Genomic DNA, 13671 nt, shown 5'->3' with positions numbered 1-13671 from the left:
GATCCTCAGCTTTCTTTGATTTGACTACCATATCATCTATGTATACTTCCATAGTTTGTCCAATTTGATCTTTGAACATCATATTCACCAGCCTTTGATATGTTGCACCTGCATTTCTCAATCCAAAAGGCATGGCAATATAACAATACAAACCTGTTGGGGTCATAAAGGCTGTATCCTCTTGGTCAGATGGTTCCATCTGAATTTGTTGGAATCCAGATGATGCATCCATAAAGGTCAACAGTTCATGCCCCGCTGTTGCATCCACCATGGAGTCAATGTGGGGTAATGGGAAAGGATCCTTGGGACATGCCTTATTTAAATCAGTGAAATCGACACATACCCTCCACTTTCCGTTTTTCTTTTGGACAACGACCACATTGGCTAACCATTTTGGATACTTTACCTCTCTGATCATACCTGCTCGAAGTAGTCTCTCTACTTCTTCTTGGATAATGTCATTCCTTTCTGGTGCAAACTTCCTCCTTTTTTGATGGATTTGTTTGATAGACCTGTCAATGCCAAGTTTGTGAGTAATAATATCCTTAGATATACCTGTCATATCTTCATGTTTCCAAGCAAAGGTAGATTTTCTTCTTTTGAGGAAGGATATTAAGTCTTCTTTCATCTTGCCAAGGATCCCTGATCCGATATAGATTTTTGATTCAGGATCACTAGGATCCAAGAGGATTTCGTCCACATCTTGTTCCCTTGCCTCCAAGACATTCCTCGGAGGATACTGTAATTGCTATTGCTCCCTTGGCTTCGAGGTTGGCTTCATGGATGAGGTATAACAATCCTTAGCCTCCTGCTGATCACTGTCGATCTTGATTATCCCCCATGGGCTAGGTGGATGGGACTGCTTTCATATCATGTATCCAAGGCCTGCCAAGGATAACATTGCAACAAGATAAACAGTCAATAACACAAAATTTCTGATAATTATGTAATCCTTCCACGTAGATTGGGAGTTTGATGTCCCCCAGAGTTTTCTTCGTTTCTCCACTGAATCCTACAAGCACGGAGGATCTTGGTGTGATGTCTGATTCTGGGATACCCATTTTCTTCAGAACATCAAGCTGGATAATGTTCACTGAGCTTCCTCCATCGATAAGGATCCTGCGGACAAAATGGTTAGAGATAAAGAGAGTAATAACTAGACTATCATGATGAGGATCCTGAATGTTAATGCGATCATCCTCATCAAACGTTATCATCTTCCCTTCTGAGACACTTGATGTCCTAATAGGCCTTTTTCCATTATCCATTTTTGACTCCTTTGCATGTCTTTTGGCCGCCGAGAAGGATGTACCACAGATGTCTGATCCTCCGGAAATAAAGTTGATCACTTGTGCGTTTGCCGGGGGTGCTGGAGCCTTTTCAGGGATCCTTTCAGGATCCTGAGTCCTTTGCTTTTTTCTTCCCAATAATTCTTTTAGGTGCCCCTTGCTTAACAGATATCCAATCTCTTTTCTTAAAGCTATGCATTCTTCAGTTAGATGCCCGAAATCCTCATGGTATGCACACCATTTTGACTTGTCTTTAGTCCCGGATGGTTTATCATTCTTCCTGGGCCATCTAGCTTTTTCACCTAGATTCTGCATTGCAAGGATCAGTTCATGATTATCAACGGAAAAACAATATTCTGAGATTGGAGGATAATCTTCATCATCCTCTTCTTGGTCAACAGCATGCACATTCTTGTTCTCATTTCTATGGTAGGATTTGAATTTGTTGTTCTTGAAGGAGGATCCTTGCTTCTCCTGTTTTGAGGATCCTACTTGTCTCTCCTGGATCCTGTTGTCATCCTCTAGCCGGATGAACCTGAGTGCTCAAGTTCTTACTTCATCTAGATTCCTGCATGGTGTCATAACAAGATCATCATAGAATAATGAATCCTTAAGCAGTCCCATTTTGAAGGCTTCAACAGCCGTAGCCATATCCAAGTTGGGAATGTCCAAGGATTCTTTACTAAATTTAGTTATATAATCCCTTAATGATTCATTATGATTTTGAGTTATCCTGTACAAATCACTAGTTAATTTTTCAAATTTTCTGCTACAAGAGAATTGGTTATTGAATAAATTAACTAAATTAGCAAATGAAGTAATAGAGTAGGGGGGAAGACTTAGCAGCCACTTAAGAGCTGATCCCGTAAGAGTGGATCCAAATCCATTACATAGGCATGCTTCCTTCAACTTTTCTGGGATAGGATTGATCTCCATCCTCTCCCTGTATTGTGCTATATGCTCCTCTGGATCCGTTGTGCCATCATACAGCTTCATGGTAGGGATATGGAACCTTTTGGGTACCTCTGCATCACAAATTGGTGGTGCAAAGCGAGATACCTTGTGGCTTCCATCTGCAATCTCTGGGATAGGCTTGACTACCCCTGGAACACTTGAGATCATGTCTTTTAGCTTCTGCAACTCCCTGGCCATAGCATGATTGGTACCTGTATCCTGCATGAATCCATGGTTAGTGGTAGGATAATTATTTAAAGTGTTACCTCCCATTGGGTTCAAGTTAGGGAACCCATATTGCTGGAATTCTGGAACAACGGAGGGACCAGTGGAAGCAATGGTCTGCATTGGAATGAAGTCCCCTTGATGGACATCTAGACTTCCTGTTTGCAAACTTTTTAGGGATCCTGGTATCTGGAAGGATCCTGGTGTCTGGGATGATCCTGGAACGAAGGAGGATCCTTGAACCCGGGATGATCCTGGAACAAAGGAGGATCCTTGGCCCTGGAATGATCCTGGAACAAAGTAGGATCCTTGAAACTGCTGTGCCCCCGGATAGGCTCCCGGATTCATGAAGGATCCTAAATGCTGGGGGTAGGATCCTGCCGGCTGGAAGTGTGAGCCTAATGCCTGAGTCATTGCTGTCGACCCGTGGTGCAATCCTCTTGATTCTCCCATAATTTGCACGTCTGGAATTCCTGATGGCTGAGAAGTAATCATTGGAGTATCAAAGCTCAAGGATTTGGGCATCAGTGGGGAATGATCCTCTGCCGTTTTCTTTTGTCTTTTGAGATCTCCAATTTCCCTGAGGATCCTTTCATTAGTTTCATCATGCCGCTGCATACGATCCTTCATATGCAAAATCAAAGTAAATACATCACTAGTACTGGGAATATAAGAATTCATAGCAGAAGGAGATGGAGTTTTAGAATTAGTAGGAGTTTGTCTCTTCTCAGCATTCTTCTGGGATCCTGCCGGTGGAGGTGGCAGAATGTTCTGGGACGAGGTGACTGTAGACATTGCCGTGGACATGTTTTTCAATGATGAAGCCATGTAATTCTTTGAAAAGATTTCGAACAGAAAGTTTTCTTATGAATGAAGCACCAATTGCCCCACGGTGGGCGCCAAACTGTTTTGGTCAAAAATCACACAAGGATAATGTAACCAAACTTTATGTAAACGGGGTATGATGCTTGGCTAATTATGAAAGTAAAGGATCACTTCTGTGATAAAGATGCAAAGACACAATGATTTATACGAGGAAAAAGCCCTTGATCAATGTATGATCTCCGGCATAAAAAACCTCGGGTGATGGCAACTACCGATCACCAACTTCAATATAAGAACAAAATGGTTACAACTTTGGATGATAATGAGCTGAGTACAAGGATCACTATCGCTTTTGGTGTCTAAGTGTGTGAGAGTTGTGTTGTATGTCGTGTGTATTCTTCCGAATGAGGAAGAGTGGTATTTATACGTGTGTAGGTGACCTATTTTAGGTAGCTAAACTAATATTCAGCTCATCACCCCTTTAGAAATGAGATACAATCTAGCCTAAATAGCCGCCCATAAATCAAGCCAAGTTTCCATATCCTGTGCAACGTCTATCTTCAATTAAGCTCTTGCCATAATTGTGAAGACGCGTCCCTTGATCATGATGCCTAGAGCGTATCCTGCTAGATGTTCCTGCAAAACAATATTGTATTAAGCGGAAGTGGCCGTTAATATGAGGATCACTATAATGTCCCATGATCCTGATCCTGAAGTCCTGCTGAGGATCACTGTCTGCCAAAGAAACAAGGATCACTGGTTAGGATCACGTATAAGGATCACCTATAATAAAAATCCAGCCCTAACAATGGTACCATAGGATCTGACAAATTCCGTTATCGGACTATCACCATGGTTATGGGGGTAATGTGGGTAACGACAGAACCTGATGATTGTTAACTTACCCTTTGGTGGTTTGTTAATACGAGTTGAACGATGGACGAGTCACACAGGTTTGAATGTGTTCAATGAGAACGAGCAAAAGTTAGTTTTCACAGTTAAAACACGAACGATTTGAACTATTTGAACGATTGGAACTATTTGAACTATGTGAATGATTTGAACTATTTGAACGATTGGAACTATTTGAACTATGTGAACGATTTGAACTATTTGAACGATTGGAACTATTTGAACTATGGGAACTATGTGAACGATTTGAACTATTTGAACGATTGGAACTATTTGAACTATTGAACGAGTGGGTTATGGTAAGTGATTAGGTAACGGGGCGGGTGTAATGTGATAAAAACATGGTGGATACGCCGTTGGTACTTCCTATATATAAGTTCTTTTAACACATTACATGTCGCTGCGTTATCTAGATCACTTGGACGAATGTTTTCAAAATGAGGTTACACTACAAGGTTTACTTAAAGATATAAGCCATATAATGTTTACTTTCAATGACGATTCACTACCTGGTTTACAAAGACAAATGTTTTCAGTCAAGATTCATGGTTACAATGGTTTTAGTTTACACATATATCAACTTGTGAAGTTGATAAACCATACTGCAATATCAAACTCTTTTGATTTCAAGTTACACACTCGACAACTCTGGTAGTTGGATGGGGTATTGCAATATGGACTCAAAGCCATGAATCTGACACACTCACAAAACCTATGTACTCGCCGGCATTTTTATGCTGACTTATTTTCACATATGTTTCAGGTACTGTTGTTTGATGATGATTATGATGCATGCTCACATAGGAATGGACGAGGCCTTAGTGACTTAATAACAATGAAGGACAATATGTTCATGTTTTGCGTTTAATTTCGAGATAATGTAATAAACTTAATTCAATAAAACGAAACTTCAATCCATGTGTTGTGAAACAATGATTCTGTTACGACACTCCACGATGTTTCCGCCACGGTTTTGTTGTTTTAACGCGATCGGGATGTGACAGAAGAGTTGGTATCAGAGTTCATTTTTATAGGGAATTAGGTTATTAGTAACTCTTTGACCTAGACTATAACCTTCCTAGGACCCTAACACAAGTTATCTTGTGTTTAGTCTTAAAACAATATTGTCACATATCTTTAGGTGACAACCACCACAAGAACACAAATTACAAATCCAATTTGAAAAATAATCGTCTATTCCTATATGATTTGTTATTAGGTTTTGAACCTTCAAAGTTTTCAAAATCTCGTCAAAGTTCGGATCTTATTAATGTGAACACGTGCAATCTGGAAGGGTGGGCGCCTGTATCCCGAGTTTTCTGTCTAAGGCTAGAGTGTTCGTACAAATCCACATAATCGGACTAGTCACTCTTACCTGAGAACTCTTAGGATGAGTGTTCACTTATAGGCTAAAGCATGTCTTCATGATACATTATAAAGACCTATTTACTTTGATTAGCCACTAGGTGTCGTTTGTTTGTTCAAGGCAACGAACAAATGATCGCCTTCCTTATGTTTCGTCAACATCTTCAATACCTCTTTTTTTTATCCAAATGTCAATCTCACTCGTTTCTCATGTTTCCTTGTTCATTTTAGAAAATGCATCTTAGACGCGATCAAACCGAGGATGCTACCCTTGCAGCCCTAGTCGCTCAGCAGATTGCGACTGTCATTCCGAACCTCATTACCCAGATAAACCAAGAGAATAACAATAACAACAATAACAATGCTCAGTGTAACTTCAAAACATTCAATTCAGCTAAGCCACTGAAATTTTTTGGGTCTCAAGGAGCAACTGCGCTACTACAATGGTTCGAGAGTCTAGAAAGCACATTCCGACATATGCAGTGTCTAATTGAACGAAAGGTTGAATTCGTATCTCGTGTTTTTGAGAAACGAGCATTAACATGGTGGAATGGCGTGATGAGAGACAGGGGTGCCGATGTGGCATTTGCTCAAACCTGGGAAGAGCTTCGAGCTCTAATGATGAAGGAATTATGTCCTCGTCATGAAATCAGGGCACTGGAAAGGGAATTCGACTATCTTAAACAAGATAGCGGTGAACATCGAGCTTACACGGACCGATATGAAGAATTAAGTCTGTTATGTCCAACCATGGTTACGCCTTTGGATAAGGGAATTGAAAAGTACATTGATGGCCTCCCTGACTCAGTTCAGGACATTGTTACTAGTAGCAACCCTACCACAGTTAGACAGGCCATTATCCACTACCCTGACTGAAGATCAGATCAGGAAGGGTAAACTTTTCCGAAAAAGCGACAAGAAACCAACCGATGAGACAAAACCAAAGGATAAGCAGACTGAGTCCTCCAAGAAGTCAAAGAAGCGTAAGGCTTCCCAGAACTTTGCCGTGGTTGCTCAAAACAATCAAGTTGTCCCTAATCAACCACTGAACCCCCTGCTAAGAAGCCATACAACGGAACTGAACCTCTGTGCAACCAATGTAACCTTCATCATCATGCTAATGTACAATGCCGTAAATGCCTAAATTGTGGACTTGCTGGTCATACAGCTAGGGTTTGCCGAGCTGCGGCTACACAAAATCAAGTTGATAACAACCCGGCACAAGCTCGTTTTCCACCAGGTTCTTGCTACAATTGTGACAAGATGGGTCATTTCAGAAACAATTGCCCAAGGCTTAACAATGCAAATCCAGCCCGTGGATGAGCATTTGGATAACTAGAAGATGATGCTGCTCTGAAACAATTAAGCTTTAGGTTTTACCTTTTGTTATCTATGACTATGAAACAAGTATTTTGGTTTATAAATAAATATTTATTTGCATTACGATGTACGAAAACAAATGTGGTTACATGTATGAATCACATACCCCTATAATACCGACACCAAGGAACCGTGTTCCTTGCAAGACAAACTATTCTCGTAGTTCTTCTATTTTAAGATCGCTCGCAATCCCCAAATCCTAAGTACCCGTTTCTTCTACGAAACAAATTACAAGGTACAAATTACAACTCTGGACAAATACCCCAAAGTACCGCTTTAAATCCTTAATTGGATACCTAAGGGTACTTTCGTAGTCCTTAATTGGTCTTGCGCAATATACATATCATATCTTCCTGATTTTAGGATATTTTACATAGCATATGATTTCTAAGCCCATGTTTTCAAAAACCTCATACATGATTTCAAAATCATCTCACATGGTTTTAAAACATTTTATAAAAATGTTTACCTAATATACCTAGTACATGATTTCAGAAACATTACATAAGGTTTTCAAAAACATATCTTTAACGATTCCTTGCATAGCTTTCAAAGACAATCTGCTTCATATATTGACTTAGCATGCTTAGCACAATAATTTCAAGGAACCATTTGCTTCATATGTTGACTTAGCATATCTAGCACCTTTATTTCATAAACTATAGAGTAAATTGCCATTTTAGTCCCTGAGTTTTGTCCAAATTTGCCATTTTAGTCCAAATAGTTTTTTTTTTGCCTCTGGGTCCCTGACTTTTCCCTTTTGTTGCCATTTTGATCACATACACTAACTCCATCCAAAAACTCCATCTTTAACCAGGGGTATTTTGGGGATTTTCATTTTAAGTGTTTTCAATTGCCATTTTGATCCAATTCCAAAAAATCAAAAAAATTCCAAAAAATTCTAAAAAATAATAAAAACTCTAAAAAATCATAAAAATTCTAAAAAATTAAAAAAAAATACAAAAAATCCGTTTCGGCGCGAACCGTTTCGAACCCGAACCGTTTCGACGCGAACCGTTTCGACCCGTACCGTTTCGACCCGAACCGGTTCGAGCTGAACCGTTTCGACACGAACCGTTTCGACCCGAACCGGTTCGAGCTCTACCTTTCGCTCGTTTGGACATTGAACATGTCTGAAGGTGCTCTCTAAACTCTCGAACCCCTGCAGAAGTGCAGTCGTTCCTTGGGACCCAGAAAACTTTGATGGCTTAGCTGAGTTGAATGTCTTAAAGGTGCACTGAACATTGTTATTGTTATTGTTTGCCTGATTTATCTGGGTGATAAGGTTCGGGAGTACAACAGCGATTTGCTGAGTGATTAAGGCTGCCAAAGCGGTATCCTGAGCTTGATCACGCCGAGGAGGCATATTCTAAAAGGGTAAAGAAACATGAGGGAAAATTAGTGAGATGTCACTGGATATTCAAAACTGGATGTTAAGAATATCGACCAGGCATAATGATTGTGATCATTTGTTCGTTACTTAAAACAAACAAACAACACTGAGACAAATCAAAGTAAATAGGTCAATATAATGTATCACCGAAGACATGCTCGCCTATAAGTGAACACTCACCCCAAGAGTTCCCAGGTAAGAGTGACTGGTCCGATACTGCGGATTTGTACGAACACTCTAGCCTTAGACAGAAAACTCAGGGTACAGGCATTCACTCTCCCAGTTCGCACGTGTTCACATTATTTAGACCCAAACTTTGACGAGATTTTGAAAACTCAAAAGACACAAAGCCAAGGATGAATCAAACCGGAAGGGTTCAAAACCATATAACAGAGGGTTCAAAACCTTATAACAGAAGGTTCAAAACCTAGTAATCAATCATCCAAGAACAGATGATTAATTTTCGAAGCGGATTCGTTATTATGTTCTCGTTGTGGTTATCACCTAAGGATAGGTGACGGTATTGTTTTATGACTAAACGCAAGTAAACTCGCGTTAGGGTCCTAGGAAGGTTATTGTCTAGGTCAAAGCATTACTAATAACCTAATTCCCTATAACCATTGGCTCTGATACCAACTTTTCTGTCACACCCCGACCACGTAAAACAACAAAACGTGGCGGAAATGTCGGGGAGTGTTGTAATAGAATCATTGTTTCACAACCATGGAATAAATAGTTTCGTTTTATTGAATTATTGAATTTAATGTTTTGATACAAATTAGATAAATACAACTATTATCCTCCAAGTTTTAAAGTCGCTAAGGCCTTGTCCATTCCTATGTGAGAATACACCAATATCATCATCAAACATCATCAACTATTGTACCTGAAACACATGTGAAAATAGGTACGTCAGCATAAAAATGTCGGCGAGTACATAGGTTTTGTATGAGTTTCAGATTCATGGCTAGTTTGCATGCTGCAATACTTATTTAAAAACCCTGTTTTGAAAAGTATAGTATTGCGACATAATTAACCAACTCAAATCAAATTGGTTATAATTTATAAAAAAAACTTCGTAGCCATGATTCTTAACCCCAAAACATTTGTTTGATTAAATCCAGATTTGTAAATCGTTTTTGGAATAAAAACTCAAATAGTATAATATATTGTTGGAAAAACCTTGTATTACAACTTTGTTTTGTTTACCATTGCCCAAGTGATCTAGATAACGCAACGATATATAATGTGTTAAAAGCACTTATATATAGGAAGTACCAGCGGCGTATCCACCATCCTTTTAACACATTACACCCGCCCCGTTACCTAATCACTTCCCTAACCCAACAGTTCAAACTGATTTCAAACGGTTCATGTCAATCAACGGTTACAATCGGTTCACATAGTCAAGTAGTCACAAACGGTTCATATAGTCAAGTAGTCACAATGGTTCATATAGTCAAGTAGTCACAACGGTTCACATAGTCCAACGGTTCATCTAGTCAACGGTTACAAACGGTTCACATAATCAATGGTTACTAATGGTTCACATAGTCAAATGGTTACAAACGGTTCACATGATCAAATGGTTACAACGGTTCAAATAATCAAATGATTACAACGGTTCAAAATGTAAAACAATGTGTCCATATGCTGGATGAACATATGCGACAAAATGTAGTACATGGAAATCAATGTGCTAGCATGTTAAGTGAACATACATAGCAAAACATAATGAAATCGTGTACAAATAGTGTACTATTGAACATAGTAAGTATATGATATAAAAACAAGAGAAACATGAAAGTATCAAGTAGGCACATGTGTTCCAGCCCAAAACAGTTTGAAAGCAGTAAAAGAGAGGACTATGTACTCACCTGAGGGTGCTTAGAAGTCTTGAACAACAACCAAGTAAAGCTAGAGTGATCAGGGAATCAAACGGCACCCTATATAGGTAACTATGTAAATAACCGGACCTAAATCGGGAGATAGGATAGAATGAGGTTCTATAAATCAAACGAGTAATTAAACTCATATGGTATGATTTAATACACCTTACATTCTGATTGGAAAGTCTACCTAAGTGCTTTTGACCCGTTTCGACACATTATGGTAACATAAGCTACAATAAGGCGTCGTTTGCGTAAAACTATGTCCGGATGGTTAACTATGTGCTAAGCCAAGTCTTACATGCCCAATTATCCCTAAACATGTTTCTAAATCAGATTAGATGTCAAAATTATATTCACATAGTCAAAATACGGATTTATGCTTTAAAAGGGCATTTTGGTCATTTCCTATGGGCATACAAGCTAACAAGCATATGACTAACCAATCCTATGTGATCATAAGGTATAACCTCAGTGGTTATTCCCTATGAACTATGATCACTAACTAAGCTTGGTCGGATCCTAAAGATCGACCAAACGGGTCGGGTTCGGAAGTATAAGCGGTTGTTTAGACCGCTTAACTTACGACCCTAAACAAGCACAAACTAATAGTGTCGTGTTAGACATGTCAAAACATGTCTAACCTACTGATTTGGTATCAAAACAAAGTGTTTTGATACCCTAAAGTAGTTCCGTTGCAAAATGCGTGCTAAAACGCATTTTGACCGAAACTTTGACTCGACAATACACCTAGTTAACGTGGTAACCAGCGGTTATAATCACGAAGGATTATAACTTATCGTGATTACAATCACGTGTCAAAGTTCAATTGAACTTTGACTTGACCAATTGATGGTCAAAACCGAAAGTCAAACTGTTGGCCAAACGTTTGACTTTCTGCACTACATAAGGAAAAAGCCATAAAAAGAATGAAAGAATGCTCACTAAGGGTCCTTGCTATCTTTTCAACAAAGAAGACAAAGTCCCAATGCTTGAGAGAGCTCCCAAGTCAGATGTGAAGAAGAGAAGATGAGAATGAGCAAGGAAATGGGGAGATGAAGGTGGTTATTTATACTTGTAGATGATGAACAAGATCATTACAAGTGTTTTGATTAGCCATTAAGCAATGAAATCTAGCCATACAAGTGTTAGGAACAGCTGGTATTACTTGGAGAGTCGTTTACTTGGAGCCCAAAACAAGAGAATTGCATAAAAGTCCCTGAATTATCAAACTGCAGCTGAAATTCAAGTTTCTGTTACTGGGCATGCTTTACGGACCGTAAGGTCCAGTGCATACGGTCCGTAAGGACCTGCAGACCAGCAAGTTTCACATAATGGCAGTTTTGGCCCCTGAGCTTGTTTCGTCGCGTATTGACACTTCTAACACCCGTCAAGCCCATTTTTAAGCTTCATAATGAAGTTAAAGTATAGGGAACATGAAACATGCTCAAAAATATGCTGGATGTTGGTTCGTTTGGCCGTACGGTTGCGTTGTTCGGCTATTTACGACGGAAATCGTAACGAGCGCGAAAACGATCCAAATTGCGAAACGAATGGAATTTTTGCATGCCGATCACTAAAATAAAAATATTTTAGTGTGTACAAAAATTTTGGATGTCCAGATGTGGTCAGAACGTAAGATATGCGAGAAAATGCAAACTTACGCCGTTTTTGACACTATTAGTCCCTGTAAGATCATATAAGCATGTTTTCGCACACCGAACCTATCAAAGCTTATTTCTAAGCCATGTTTAGGTTATATATGGTATGTTTAACTTATGATCAAGTTCCGGACTGTACGTTGCCTTACGAAAAGGCATACTCCTGCAAGTTGACGCAAATAGTCCCTGAGAGCGAATAAACTTGTTTTTGCCATACCATAGCCTTTAAAACTTATTTCTAAGTTATGTAAAGGTTATTTAAGGTTGTTAAGTTTATGATGATGTTCCGGAGTGTTTGTCGCGTTATACTGATCGTGTTAACGCGTCAGTTTGCGTATAACTTTCCAGAAAGCGATATAGAGTTCAAAATCGAACAAGAATTGATATGTGCAAATGATACACATATTTTCACAAATCCCAAGTATGAAACAAAAAATTTCATTGGTTTGACATTTGTTTGACGGTCATAGTGACACAGGTGTCACATTCTCCCCTACTTTAGGAAATTTCATCCCGAAATTTATTCGTAGGAGTCTGTCTATGACGTTGTGTTAAGTAACCACCAGAGATATGTAAGGCGTAATCCTGTCATTTCCTTAACGGATATTCTTCAGAAACGAAAATGAACGGACGGAGTCATTTTCAACAGATGCTTCCTCAGAAACGGAAATGAAAAGGATAACCAAACGGATATTCATTTCCTTCAATGGATATTCTTCAGAAATGAAAATGAACGGACGGAGTCATTTTCAACAGATGCTTCCTCAGAATCAGAAATGAAAAGGATAATCAAACGGATGTTCATTTCCTTCAACGGATATTCTTCAGAAGCGAAAATGAATGGATAATCCATTTTCCTCAACGAATTCTTCATCAGAACGGAAATGAAGGATTAAACAAACGGATATTCATTTCCATCAACGGATATTCTTCAGAAGCGAAAATGAATGGATGATCCATTTTCCTCAACGGATTCTTCATCAGAACGGAAATGAAGGATTAAACAAACGGATATTCATTTCCATCAACAGATATTCTTCAGAAGCGAAAATGAATGGATGATCCATTTTCCTCAACGGATTCTTCATCAGAACGGAAATGAAGGATTAAACAAACGGATATTCATTTCCATCCACGGATATTCTTCAAAAGCGAAAATGAATGGATGATCCATTTTCCTCAACGGATTCTTCATCAGAACGGAAATGAAGGATTAAACAAACGGATATTCATTTCCATCAACGGATATTCTTCAGAAGCGAAAATGAATGGATGATCCATTTTCCTCAACGGATTCTTTATCAGAACGGAAATGAAGGATTAAACAAACGGATATTCATTTCCATCAACGGATATTCTTCAGAAGCGAAAATGAATGGATGATCCATTCTCCTCAACGGATTCTTCATCAGAACGGAAATGAAGGATTAAACAAACGGATATTCATTTCCATCAACGGATATTCTTTCAGAAGTGAAAAATGAATAGCTAGTTCATTTTTCTTCAACGGATGCTTCATCAGAATTAGAAATGAACAGGGTTCACTCAAGGCTCATGACAAAACTCGATGTGGTTTCTGTGCACTAAATTCCATAATTATGTAGGCCTCCATAATTACGTAATTCCTTGCACAGTCCGCACAATTTGTTTTGTGATGTGAAAGGGATTGAATTACAACAAGCTTGAGACATCATTGATTGGGTTAACATATAAACACATAGGCACATAAATGTTTCTCTTGGATTATTATCTTGTTATTGATTGCTATAAACTTGACG

Source organism: Helianthus annuus, chromosome 10 (genome assembly GCF_002127325.2).
Source record: "Helianthus annuus cultivar XRQ/B chromosome 10, HanXRQr2.0-SUNRISE, whole genome shotgun sequence".
Classification (NCBI taxonomy): domain Eukaryota; kingdom Viridiplantae; phylum Streptophyta; class Magnoliopsida; order Asterales; family Asteraceae; genus Helianthus; species Helianthus annuus.
The sequence above is the reverse complement of the archived record's forward strand: the minus strand, read 5'-3'. Positions refer to the sequence as shown.